The 13394-nt window shown below is 45.8% G+C and overlaps 1 protein-coding gene across 1 annotated transcript in view; it reads left to right on the plus strand.

The window, feature by feature from the left end:
* Positions 1–2: 2 nt before the first annotated feature.
* LOC141096131 (flavin-containing monooxygenase 5-like) overlaps positions 3–13394 on the plus strand; it is a 191948-nt gene continuing 178556 nt past the window's right edge. Inside the window, exon 1 of the mRNA XM_073582530.1 lies at positions 3–186. The gene's annotated coding sequence lies outside the window, so the exon portion shown is untranslated. The remainder of the gene's footprint in view (positions 187–13394) is intronic.

Here is a 13394-nt window from a genome sequence, read left to right on the forward strand (position 1 = left end):
AATTCTTGTTTTTAATCATTCAGACCAAGGTGTGCAACATAAAAAAGCGTCCTGATTTTGCCACTACAGGCCAATGGGATGTTCGAACAGAATGTGATGGAAAGGAAGAAGTTGGAATTTTTGATGGCATACTTGTCTGTAGTGGGCATCATACCTTTCCACATTTACCACTTCATTCTTTTCCAGGTATGAAAAATTATTGTATATCAAAGAACATTTATTGTTCAGTTTAAAGTTTTTGTTTAAAATTATGTTAATAAGATTACAGATATAGTTATTTAAAATGTTTAACATAACGAAAAAGTTCCTACCGTTCTTGCCATCCATTTCCAGAATTATTTTCGATTGTGATAATTTACTAATTACTCATGATATCTTTGCACACGTCCACTTCTTGCTCACTCTTGTAAACATACCATCCAACCTTGATCCAGAAGAATATTACTGGATTTGTATAGCTGTCCCAGGAGGTTGCGATTATAATGTGTTGTTACCTGGCATCCACTTGACACAATTGGTGAAATACTATGGTGAAACAAGAAGCTAACAGCTCAGTAAATGTGTCTGTCTCAATGGCAGGGAGGCACAATGATATAACTTGATTTCTCTGACTGTGCAAAATGATTCTAAGCGCACACCAGAGCAGAGATGAGTATTTTTTACTTGGCAAATACACTATTCTGAAGCTAATGAAAACTGTGGGGCCACTGTTGGGCTAACACACTGTGGTGGAGAGGAACCTTCCTTTGGGTAAAATGGACTATGGGGCATCATACTGTGAGTGGGGTTTTAATTAGTAATGAGTGAACGTGCTCGCCACTACTCGTTACTCGCCTGATTATCACTGTATTCAGTGTACTGAGTATTTCCAGGATTACTCGTGTCTCCACCCAGCTTTTTTGGTGGACTTTACAGACCCAGTCACGATGCAGGAATGGTCTGCCAGGCCATGAAAGCCACAGCCATCTTTGTTGTGGTCGTGCAGTGATTGGCTGGCCGCACAGCATCATCAGGGGTATAAGAGACTGGACGCCGCCTTGCTCGGCGCATTCAGCTCCAGATTGAGATAGTGTAGGGAGAGCTGCCACCTTTATAGGGTCAGAATTGGAGATTTATTAGTTAGTGTGGGGTCTACCATCCTAAACTACTCAAATCCAGCTAAAGCAACAGTCCTTCTAAGGACTAATTCCAGACTATATAGGATCCAGTGTTAGGCAGGCAGGGTAGTCTACGTCGCTCTATACACATCAGTGCAAGGCCTGCAGGCACTATATGTGTGTGTATAGATCATTGCATACATCAAGAGGGTCCATTCCCTTCCTGTGTTCTGGTGCTGCTGCTACCTGTAGGATATATTGACGGTATATATCTAGCCCCAGGTGTAATTGTAATACAGGCCATACATTTTTTGGTGTCGTATCTTCGTGGCAGCTCATATCAGTGTTCTCAAAGTTTGGCCTGTTTACAGCAGGGTTTTTTATGTCCCGGGTGAAATTGTACTTATATACAGCAGTATTTAGCCCAAAAAAATAAAAAAACACATTACTTATATACAGCACTATGTTGCAGTATTTTAAATAACAGGCCATATTTTACAGTGGGGTCTATCTGGGACACGCCTCATACATCCGTGTGCCAAAAATTGAGGCATTTTAGGCATAAATTCTCTTTTTGGGGCAGTCTGTCACTCTCGTTAGATCCAGCACTCTTTTTGCATCCAAAAAAAAACCAAAATAATAAAATTTACAGTGGGGTATGTCGGTAAAAAGATTTCTGTTTCAAGTTGTTATGGCAGCTTCATGACTGTGTTAAATGCTCCAACTACTACCACCATCATCATCTTCAGCCTAGGGGCAGATAGAAAGTCTGAGTAGCAGAGAGTGAACACTTAGGCGGTGTTGTACTCAGTACTGTACTCTGTCTCTGTATTACGAAGGCTAAATCTTGTTGCTGAAATCATGCCTGGAAGAGCCATAGCAAGATAAATACACCAAAGAAAAAATGGAACCGAGAGCAATAAATAAAATATACAATTTTGTTATTATCCAGAAGATAAAATACAAATTTTATAAAGATCAATCACTATTTAAAGATGTATAAGGGAATCAGCAACACCCAGTTACCACATACGGACAAGGAGAGTAAAAAATGGCAATATGTAAACAAATGCATATGATAATATAAAGGATATAGATAATATTCCAATTTTTGTTATCCTCCACAAAATAGGAAGGCAAATGCAAAAAATATATAAATTTTTGTGTGTATATATCCCAAATATGAAAAAACACAATTTTTATTTTTTTATCATTTATGTAAAGAGCATTTAGGGCATAATAAAGTGATCCATAGAAGGACCTACAGATGGCCAGTTACAAATACTAATAATGATCTAATAAAGTGCATAAAAAATGATAATATTCAAAAAGTTGGTAGCCCATCACAAATGTGAAGAGGGAGGATTACAAATAAATATATATACTAACTGAAGAGCCCAGCGCTGCCCGGGCATAGTAACTAACTGTGGTTAGTTATAACAAATTATAATTATCCTCCATCCCATAGTCCAGTGCCCACATACCCATCATACATATTCACAATCCCATAGGCCCGTACCCATATACCCATCATACATATCCTCCATCCCATAGGCCCGTGCCAATATACCCATCACACATCCTCCATCCCATAGGCCCGTGCCCATATACCCATCATACATATCCTCCATCCCATAGTCGATTGCCCATATACCCATCACACATCCTCCATCCCATAGTCCCATGCCCATATACCCATCATGCATCCTCCATCCCATAGTCCCATGCCCATATACCCATCATACATATTCGCCATCCCATAGTCGAGTGCCCATATACCCATCACACATCCTTCATCTCATAGCCCCATGCCCATATACCCATCATACATATCCTCCATCTCATAGGCCCGTGCCCATATACCCATCACACATCCTCCATCTCATAGCCCCATGCCCATATACCCATCATACATATCCTCCATCTCATAGGCCCGTGCCCATATACCCATCACACATCCTCCATCCCATAGTCCCGTGCCCATATACCCATCACACATCCTCCATCTCATAGCCCCATGCCCATATACCCATCATACATATCCTCCATCTCATAGGCCCGTGCCCATATACCCATCACACATCCTCCATCCCATAGTCCCATGCCCATATACCCATCATACATATTCGCCATCCCATAGTCGAGTGCCCATATACCCATCACACATCCTTCATCTCATAGCCCCATGCCCATATACCCATCATACATATCCTCCATCTCATAGGCCCGTGCCCATATACCCATCACACATCCTCCATCTCATAGCCCCATGCCCATATACCCATCATACATATCCTCCATCTCATAGGCCCGTGCCCATATACCCATCACACATCCTCCATCCCATAGTCCCGTGCCCATATACCCATCACACATCCTCCATCCCATAGTCCCATGCCCATATACCCATCATACATATTCGCCATCCCATAGTCGAGTGCCCATATACCCATCACACATCCTTCATCTCATAGCCTCATGCCCATATACTCATCATACATATCCTCCATCCCATAGGCCCGTGCCCATATACCCATCATACATATCCGCCACCCCATAGTTCCATGCCCATATACCCGTCATACATATCCTCCATCCCATAGTCCAGTGCCCATATGCCCATCACATATCCTCCATCCCATAGTCCCATGCCCATATACCCGTCATACATATCCTCCATCCCATAGTCCAGTGCCCATATACCCATCACACATTCTCCATCCCATAGTCAACCATTATGACATCATAATGAGCGGCGGGGCTTGCAACCTATGATGACATCAGCGTCGCCATGGCAGCCATGGTGACATCATAATGAGAGGTGGGGCTTGATACGCACACACTTTTTCCCCATTATGTAGATAGGGGCAAATTTTGTGGCTGTAGCTGTGACGGTGCGGATGCCTATCCCGGACACATATATATATATATATATATATATATATATATATATATATATATATATATATATATATATATATATACACACACACACACGTACATACATACAGTTGTGGCCAAAAGTATTGACACCCCTGCAATTCTGTCAGATAATACTCAGTTTCTTCCTGAAAATGATTGCAAACACAAATTCTTTGCAGCTGCACACAGGGGAGAAGAGAGAACTGCCGTTCAGAGCACAAATCCAGGGGGATTGTGCAGAGAGACTGCATCTTGTGAGTATGTGAGACCAGAGCCTGCAGTGGCTGGAGAGGTGCACTCTGACCCCCGTTCCGAGACAGTGACCCCCGTACGTAGCCCCAGTACCTGCGGTGTTGGTGCAGAGCCCCTGACTCCAGTTGAAAGACTGATAGAGACACAGAGCCCTTGATTCCTGCAGAGAGACTGTTTAGTTTTGGAGCATAGACTCAGAGCAGGGGACACCCGGAATGCCTTGTGTTCCCCCTGCCTTTCTTCATTAATCCCCGAGACCCCTGTTGTGGATCCTTAGAGACTGCAGAGCATACAGCCACTAGAGAGATGACAAGTGCCGCTGCTGACGGCACCGACGCGGGAGAAGACGACCCTACAAGCAAGTACTCGGCAGACTGATAAGTTCCAAGAACACCTGTTCTTTTTGACTGTTTGATATACTGCTTTAAAACCAGTTTAACCCCCACTGCTTTCTCCCTGCGAGGAGTATCATATCCCTGTAAATAAAACCCTTTAACTTTTGATCTGTCTCTGTTCCGTGGTGACATACCAGCACCTGCACGTTTACTACATTCATACTCATACTAACACACATATACAGACACACACACTGTATACTTCCCATGTACTCACACAGATATACATATATGTACAGTTGTGGCCAAAAGTATTGAAACCCCGGCAATTTTGTCTGATAATGCTCAGTTTCTTCCTGAAAATGATTGCAAACACAAATTCTTTGGTATTATTATCTTCATTTAATTTGTCTTAAATGAAAAAACACAAAAGAGAATGAAGCAAAAAGCAAAACATTGATCATTTCACACAAAACTCCAAAAATGGGCCAGACAAAAGTATTAGCACCCTCAGCCTAATACTTGGTTGCACAACTTTTAGCCAAAATAACTGCGACCAACCGCTTCCAGTAACCATCAATGAGTTTCTTACAATGCTCTGCTGGAATTTTAGACCATTCTTCTTTGGCAAACTGCTCCAGGTCCCTGATATTTGAAGGGTGCCTTCTCCAAACTGCCATTTTTAGATCTCTCCACAGGTGTTCTATGGGATTCAGGTCTGGACTCATTGCTGGCCACCGTAGAAGTCTCCAGTGCTTTCTCTCAAACCATTTTCTAATGCTTTTTGAAGTGTGTTTTGGGTCATTGTCCTGCTGGAAGACTCATGACCTCTGAGGGAGACCCAGCTTTCTCACACTGGACCCTACATTATGCTGCAAAATTTGTTGGTAGTCTTCAGACTTCATAATGCCATGCACACGGTCAAGCAGTCCAGTGCCAGAGGCAGCAAAGCAACCCCAAAACATCAGGGAACCTTTGCCATGTTTGACTGTAGGGACCGTGTTCTTTTCTTTGAATGCCTCTTTTATTCTCCTGTAAACTTTATGTTGATGCCTTGCCCAAAAAGCTCTACTTTTGTCTCATCTGACCAGAGAACATTCTTCCAAAACGTTTTAGGCTTTTTCAGGTAAGTTTTGGCAAACTCCAGCCTGGCTTTTTTATGTCTCGGGGTAAGAAGTGCGGTCTTCCTGGGTCTCCTACCATACAGTCCCTTTTCAGTCAGACGCCGACTGATAGTATGGATTGACACTGTTGTACCCTCGGACTGCAGGGCAGCTTGAACTTGTTTGAATGTTAGTCGAGGTTCTTTATCCAACATCCGCACAATCTTGTGTTGAAATCTCTTGTCTATTTTTCTTTTCCGTCCACATCTAGGGAGGTTAGCCACAGTGCCATGGGCTTTAAACTTCTTGACACTGCGCACGGTAGACACAGGAACATTCAGGTCTTTGGAGATTGACTTGTAGCCTTGAGGTTGCTCATGCTTCCTCACAATTTGGTTTCTCAAGTCCTCAGACAGTTCTTTGGTCTTCTTTCTTTTCTCCATGCTCAGTGTGGTACACACAAGGACACAGGACAGAGGTTGAGTCAACGTTAATCCATGTCAACTGGCTGCAAGTGTGATTTAGTTATTGCCAACACCTGTTAGGTGCCACAGGTAAGTTACAGGTGCTGTTAATTACACAAATTAGAGAAGCATCACATGATTTTTCGAACAGTGCCAATACTTTTGTCCACCCTCTTTTTTATGTTTGGTGTGGAATTATATCCAATTTGGCTTTAGGACAATTCTTTTTCTGTTTTTTCATTTAAGACAAATTAAATTAAGATAATACCAAAGAATTTGTGTTTGCAATCATTTTCAGGAAGAAACTGAGTATTATCTGACAGAATTGCAGGGGTGTCAATACTTTTGGCCACAACTGTACATACATACATACACACACACTTTGAGCCTTATATATGAAAAAGGCACAGCAGCACCCTGTGAATGCCAAGTCATATGATGTCAATGGAAATAACTTACAAATGCTCTGTCCCTCAGCAAGATGTACTTACAAAAGCGAAGGTTCTTAGCACATGATTTGGCCAATTCATGTGTGCCCGTCAACCGCAGCAAGGTGACACTTCTCTGACAGGTTCTGTCCAAACCATTCCATATCCTACTGTATATACCACTTTCTGGTTAAAAAAAAACCTACTATAATGGACAGACATGTCTCTCCTGAGCTGCAAGCCTACAATTTGAATGGGCAAGTAGAACTGGTTGAGAACATCTGCAGGTTAACGGGGGGAGTGCAAGTGTCAGAGCAGAGGGAGTCACACCCCCCATAAATAGCTATACAAAAAACCTGACCAGCACCTTCCAAGTGTGAATAGGTGCAAGCTGCAGTGACTACTCCTCCAGTTAACCTGCAGGTGTTCTCAACCAGTTCTGAGGGACAGAGCATTTGAAGTTATTTCCATTGACATCATATGTCTTGTCATTCACAGGGTGCTGCTGTGCCTTTTTCATATATGTTTTGTAGTCACTGCAGCTTGCACCTATTCACACTTGGAAGGTGCTGGTCAGGTTTTTGTGTATAGTTTTTTTGTATATCTATCTATCTATATATATTAGGTGAAGAGCCTGGCGCTTCCCGGGCATAGTAACTAACTGTGGTTAGTTATAGCAAATTATAATTATCCTCCATCCCATAGTCCCGTGCCCATATACCGATCATACATATCCACGATTCCATAGTCCCGTGCCCATATACCCATCATACATATCCTCCATCCCATAGTCCCATGCCCATATACCCATCACACATCCTCCATCCCATAGTCCCATGCCCATATACCCATCATACATATCCTCCATCCCATAGTCCAGTGCCCAGATACCCATCACACATCCTCCATCCCATAGTCAACCATTATGACATCCTAATGAGCGGCGGGGCTTGCAACCTATGATGACATCAGCGTCACCATGGCAACCATTATGACATCATAATGAGGGGCGGGGCTTGATACACTTTTTCCCCATTATGTAGATAGGGGCAAAATTGTTTGGTGAATTGGAACACGCGGAGTTAAAATTTTGCCTCACAACATAGCCTAGGACACTCTTGGGGTCCAGACGTGTGACTGTGCCAAATTTTTCGGCTGTAGCTGCGACGGAGCGGATGCCAATCCTGGACATACATACATACATACATACATACACACACTTGAGCTTTAAATATTAGATACTGTGTATATGTGTGTGTGTGTGTGTATATATAGATATATATATAATCTCTCCTTCAAGTAAGAAAGACACAATTCAATCTCAATATTCATATAAGGTGCAAAAGTGCATAATAAGGTGATCAATAACAAGACAAACACAATAAAATGTAGAATATAGAGAAGGAAAAATGTTGCCTGATATCACTGAAGTAAATAATGAGCTCTTGTGACTGGATCTCCAATCTAAACTAGATGTGTATTTCCTGAAGGAAGTACAGATAGTGGTTTGAAATGGTGCCCGGGCTGCCCCTTTAAGAGAGACTTGCCTGCTGCCCCTGCACGACTTTCAACTCAGTATCCGTTTTACCTGTGGGTGCCTCTCAGGGGCCACTTTGGCCTGTGGGGCCCCTCAGGGTCTGATTTGGTGGGTGGGGCCCCTCAGGATCCGATTCAGTGGACTGGGCTCCTCAGGGCTTGAATTGGTGGGCCGATTTGGTGGGCGAGGCCCCTCAGGGTCCGGTTTGGTGGGCACGGCCCCTCCGGGTCTGATTTGGCGGGTGGGACCCCTCTGGGTCCGATTTGGTGGGCGGGGCCCCTCAGAGTTCGATTTGGTGGGTGGGGCACCACAGGGTCCGATTTGATGGGCGGGGCGCCACAGGGTCTGATTTGGTGGGAGGGGCCACTCTGGGTCCAATTTGGTGGGCGGGGCCCCACAGGGTCCGATTTTGTGGGCTGGGCCCCTCAGGGTCCGATTTTGTGGCCGGGGCCCCTCAGGGTCCGATTTTGTGTCAGGGGCCCCTCAGGGTCCGATTTTGTGGTTGGGTCCCCTCAGGGTCCGATTTTGTGGTTGGGGCCCCTCTGGGTCCAATTTTGTGGGTGGGGCCCCTCTGGGTCCAAGTTGGTGGGCGGGACCACTCTGGGTCCAATTTGGTGGGCGGGTCCTCTCAGGGTCCGATTTTGTGGTTGGGGCCCCTCAGGGTCCGATTTTGTGGCCGGGGCCTATCAGGGTCCAATTTTGTGACCGGGGCCCATCAGGGTCCGATTTTGTGGCCGCGGCCCCTCAGGGTCTGATTTTGTGGGCGGAGCCCCACTGGGTCCAATTTGGTGGGCGGGACCACTCTGGGTCCAATTTGGTGGGCGGGACCACTCTGGGTCCAATTTGGTGGGCGGGGCCTCTCAGGGTCCGATTTGGTGGGCGGGGCCCCTCAGGGACCGATTTGGTGGGCGGGGCCCCTCAGGGACCGATTTGGTGGGCAGGGCCTCTCTGGGTCTGATTTGGTGGGTGGGGCCACTCTGGGTAAGATTTGGAGGCTGGGGTCGCTCAGACTCCAATTTGGAGGCCGGGGTCGTTGAGCTTCCGATTTGGAGGCCGAGGTCAAAGAGCCTCCGATTTGGAGGCAGGGGTCGATGAGCTTCCGATTTGGAGGCCGGGGTCGATGAGCCTCCGATTTGGAGGCCGGGGTGGCTCAGCCTCCGATTTGGAGGCCGGGGTGGCTCAGCCTCCGATTTGGAGGCCGGGGTGGCTCAGCCTCCGATTTGGAGGCCGGGGTGGCTCAGCCTCCGATTTGGAGGCCGGGGTGGCTCAGCCTCCGATTTGGAGGCCGGGGTGGCTCAGCCTCCGATTTGGAGGCCGGGGTGGCTCAGCCTCCGATTTGGAGGCCGGGGTGGCTCAGCCTCCGATTTGGAGGCCGGGGTGGCTCAGCCTCCGATTTGGAGGCCGGGGTGGCTCAGCCTCCGATTTGGAGGCCGGGGTGGCTCAGCCTCCGATTTGGAGGCCGGGGTGGCTCAGCCTCCGATTTGGAGGCCGGGGTGGCTCAGCCTCCGATTTGGTGTGTCGGCCCTTTAAGACTCATTTGGGTGCGCTGGGCCTTTAACAATCAGTTTGGCGCATTGGCCCTTTAAGAGCTAGTTTGGCTCACTGGTCTTCTTTTAAATCCACTTTGGCGCACACATTCTCTCTCAGGGGCATGTGTCATGTGATGAAGCTAGATTTGCATTTGTGCTGTGAGTTTCGCTTTAAGAGCTGATATTATGTGGCAGAGGCTCTGTGCTGGGGTTCAAGTGAAGTTCGTAGGCGTTGGCATAGTAACTGGGCCTTCCTGCGCATATCAATGAGCTCAACTGTCATTTCAATCGCCTCAGGGCACGTTTTGCCATTTCCTATTGAAAAGCATTGAGACAGTGCATTCCAATGACGGGAAAAAAAATTTTCAAATGCAAATTGCGCAAAAACTACAAATCCGATCGACATGAAAAATACTTAGCACACCTCTCATGGACGCTGGCTTCGAAACGACACCTCAACGGAGTCTGTGCGTGTAGCGGTTCGGGCCGCATTAATTGCGGAAATCAACTTAATAATAATAATAAGAAGAAGAAGAAGAAGAATAAGTTAGCAGCGTTCGGATTACAATATAGTGGTTTTTTCAAACCACTATAACTATAGAAGGTAACCATAAGTGTTATGATTGGGTCACAGAGGAGGAAAGCAAGACCAAGCTAAGCCACAGAAAACTAGAGAGGTTGGTAACTAAGAGGATTGCAGACCCCTGATCCTATCCACACAACTAGCAGTAGCCGTGGAGTGTACCTACGATGATTCTAAACGCCTCGACACAGCCGGAGAACTAAATAAGTCTAAATCAAGAAAGGGGAAATCTAAACTGCCCCAGAGCAGACCCCAAAGGAATAGATAGCCCCCAAACATATTGTCGGTGAGACAAGATGAAAACACAAACGCAGATAGGAATATAGGCTGAGCAAACGATGAGGCCCAAACTAACTAGCTAGGACAGGAAAGGAAAGACACTGTCTGCAATCACACAAAAAACCCTGCAAAAAATGCCCAACACATCTGATAGAAAAAACACTGAAGTCAGTAGACTTCGCCCACTATATCAGCACTCTGGTATATTCTGAAAGCAGATCAAAGAGAGGCCAATCTAATAAGGGACAAAAACAAACTGGCACAAAAAGTAACATAAGGATGGAAATTGAGCACAGCCCCAGCCGGGGCTGGCTGACCACATAAAATTGAAATAGACAAAACCAAATCAAATATGAAAAATAGCAAAAGAACATTTAGCTTGAGCATGCAGGGACTGAGCTGGAAACTAACACCTCAGGAGGGAGGAAAAAATCACCAGCAGGGATAGAGGGAGTCGGCTGTCTTAAATCCAATCAGAAACTCCAGATGTCCAATCATCCTCCTCATTATCAGGTGGCAGACCTCTGTTAGTTAGATCAGCTCCATTACCTCCTGTAACCACCAGAGGGAGCCCGGAAAGAGAACTCGCGACCCCTCTGTCAATATAACCAGCTCCACTACCTTCACTAGTCACCAGAGGTAGGCCAGAAAGTGAATTCACAACACATAAGTCAGTATTAGTGTTATGAGTGAGATTTCTGCCCTGTCTACGCAGAGATCTAGAACCTTGCCTCCTGCAGTCTCCTGCTCTCCGTACACTGCAGGAGAGATTGCAGAGGAGATTGCTTTTCAGCAACTCTCTCTGGAGGCTAAGTCCTTATCCCATCCTCTGAGTATGCTTATGGGACAATCTCTCATTGGAGCTCAGGAGTCAGGTGCTCAGGTCCTGCTCCTGATTCCATTGGTCCAGCTCAGGGTTATGGAGACTTCCGGAAGGTCCTGTCCGCTATAAAGGGTGCGCATGGCCGTTCCGCCATGCACTAGTATTCTCATACTGCTGCTGTGTGTATGGTGATGGATGCTTGGACTGGTGACTGACTTATTAAGAAACCCCTTCCCTCTGATAATACGTCTGTGTGAGTGTTTGGGTATCAGCCAGCAGCAGCTCTAGCGCCAGCGCGCTCAAGCTCCATCTGTTCCGGCAGCTAGCGTCCTGCATCGCGCTTTCAATATAGCGGTGCCATCGCTTAGGCACAAGTTTACGCTGCGCAGCGGTTGCAGTCCTGCTGGGTGTTCGCAGTTGCGACGCCATGCACCTTATTTTCATGGTAGGTCTAGACGGAGTAGTCCTGTCATTTAAGGCTACTCCTGTGACCAGTAATACCGTGTCTGCATCGCTGGGGTCTGTGACCTTGAACAGATGCAGCGTTTTCTGTATGCTTTAAGCCTGCAGCTCTGTGATTCTAACAGAGCTTGCTCCAGTGCACAGTAGGTGCAGTTAAACCCTGTGCACATAACCGCCACAGTGCTCTGCCTCTTCTAGCAGCGTTTTTTCCATCCACCGCACGGTGGACCCAGAGTGGCGAAGGCACTTTATTTATATTTTTATTTAGTGCCTTCTGCCACTCCTAACAATTAGTAGTAGTTACTATCAGGTATATCAGGTGGGACAATTTTATGCAATACATGAAAATCCAGAAACTGTATGCCAAGACCGACCTTTCCATAATGTGGACTGTGGGACCCCAACGCGCGTTTCACTACCTGCATCTTCAGGGGGGCATGATGTCTGAGTGTAATAAGCCGGCTTATATGTGCTAATGGGCGGAAATCTTTCCGAGCGGTAGCAAGATAAACTTGAAGATAACGTGGACAAAACTTGCAACTACTGAAGCCTGGTGTTCCTGGGCAGGATTCTGACAAGCCCTCACCTACTAATACTGAACTGGTTGAAAGCTGATGTTTAAAAGGAACCCATGCATTTCTATAACTGAAGCTATAGATTTTGACATTTTGGATGCTTTTCCAGAGATGTCAATTGGAGAATGTGGTGGCCGCAGATGTGACTTCAACACCACCACGCGAGTTGCCGCCTCTCCACCACCCGAGGTGCTGCACCCACCAACTTCTGTCTCTTTCCCATTCTCCCGCAGAATGAAAGTCTGCAAGGACAAGGTCCTCTCCCCTCTGTAACAGTTTGACATTGTAATTTTTATTTGGGTAAACAATATCTATTACTATGTATGTAACCGCTTGTCATGTACAGCACCATGTAATTAAAGACACTATATAAATAACTAAATAACAATAATACTATATGGGTGTCAGCTTGGTAGCTATACCCCAGTGGGTGTTGGCACAGTGTCATGATGTAAAGATCTCCCTGTAGCGTGGGTCTTGAAGTGTCACCTAGTAGTATTGCCCATCACCAAAAATCTTGATGACTCGAGGGTGTTCTGTCACTGACATTTAATTCATAATCCCTGATTATCGGCTTGTTAAATATTTACAGTGTTTTCTGGCTCCATCTAGTGACCAGAGTCATAACGGCAGTGTTATTGTGTGTTTTACTTTAACTTTCTATTTCCCTCCATTTGCAATGCACCCTGGTAGCCTTTTGCAAAGGATTATGGTTAGTTCAGCCCCCATTTTCCCTCCAGTCGACCATTTTCCTTCTGCCTGCATTCAGGAAGCATCTCATTTCTCTTCTCCCCTTGTGACCGCATCGCTGGTATGTACTTATGTTTCCAGTATCTAATTCCTGTCCCATATTAGCCTGCCTAGTTAGTTTTCCCTTGCTCAGCTAGCAGTGCAGATGTTGATTTATTATGTACAGTATATATGTATTCCTATGTACCCCGTGCTGACTGAGTGTATATATGTTTGTATTGTAGTTTCACCACGCCAATATACCATCACATTCAA

Source organism: Dendrobates tinctorius, unplaced genomic scaffold, assembly GCF_039654945.1.
Source record: "Dendrobates tinctorius isolate UK_male_01 unplaced genomic scaffold, ASM3965494v1 ptg000072l, whole genome shotgun sequence".
NCBI lineage: Eukaryota > Metazoa > Chordata > Amphibia > Anura > Dendrobatidae > Dendrobates > Dendrobates tinctorius.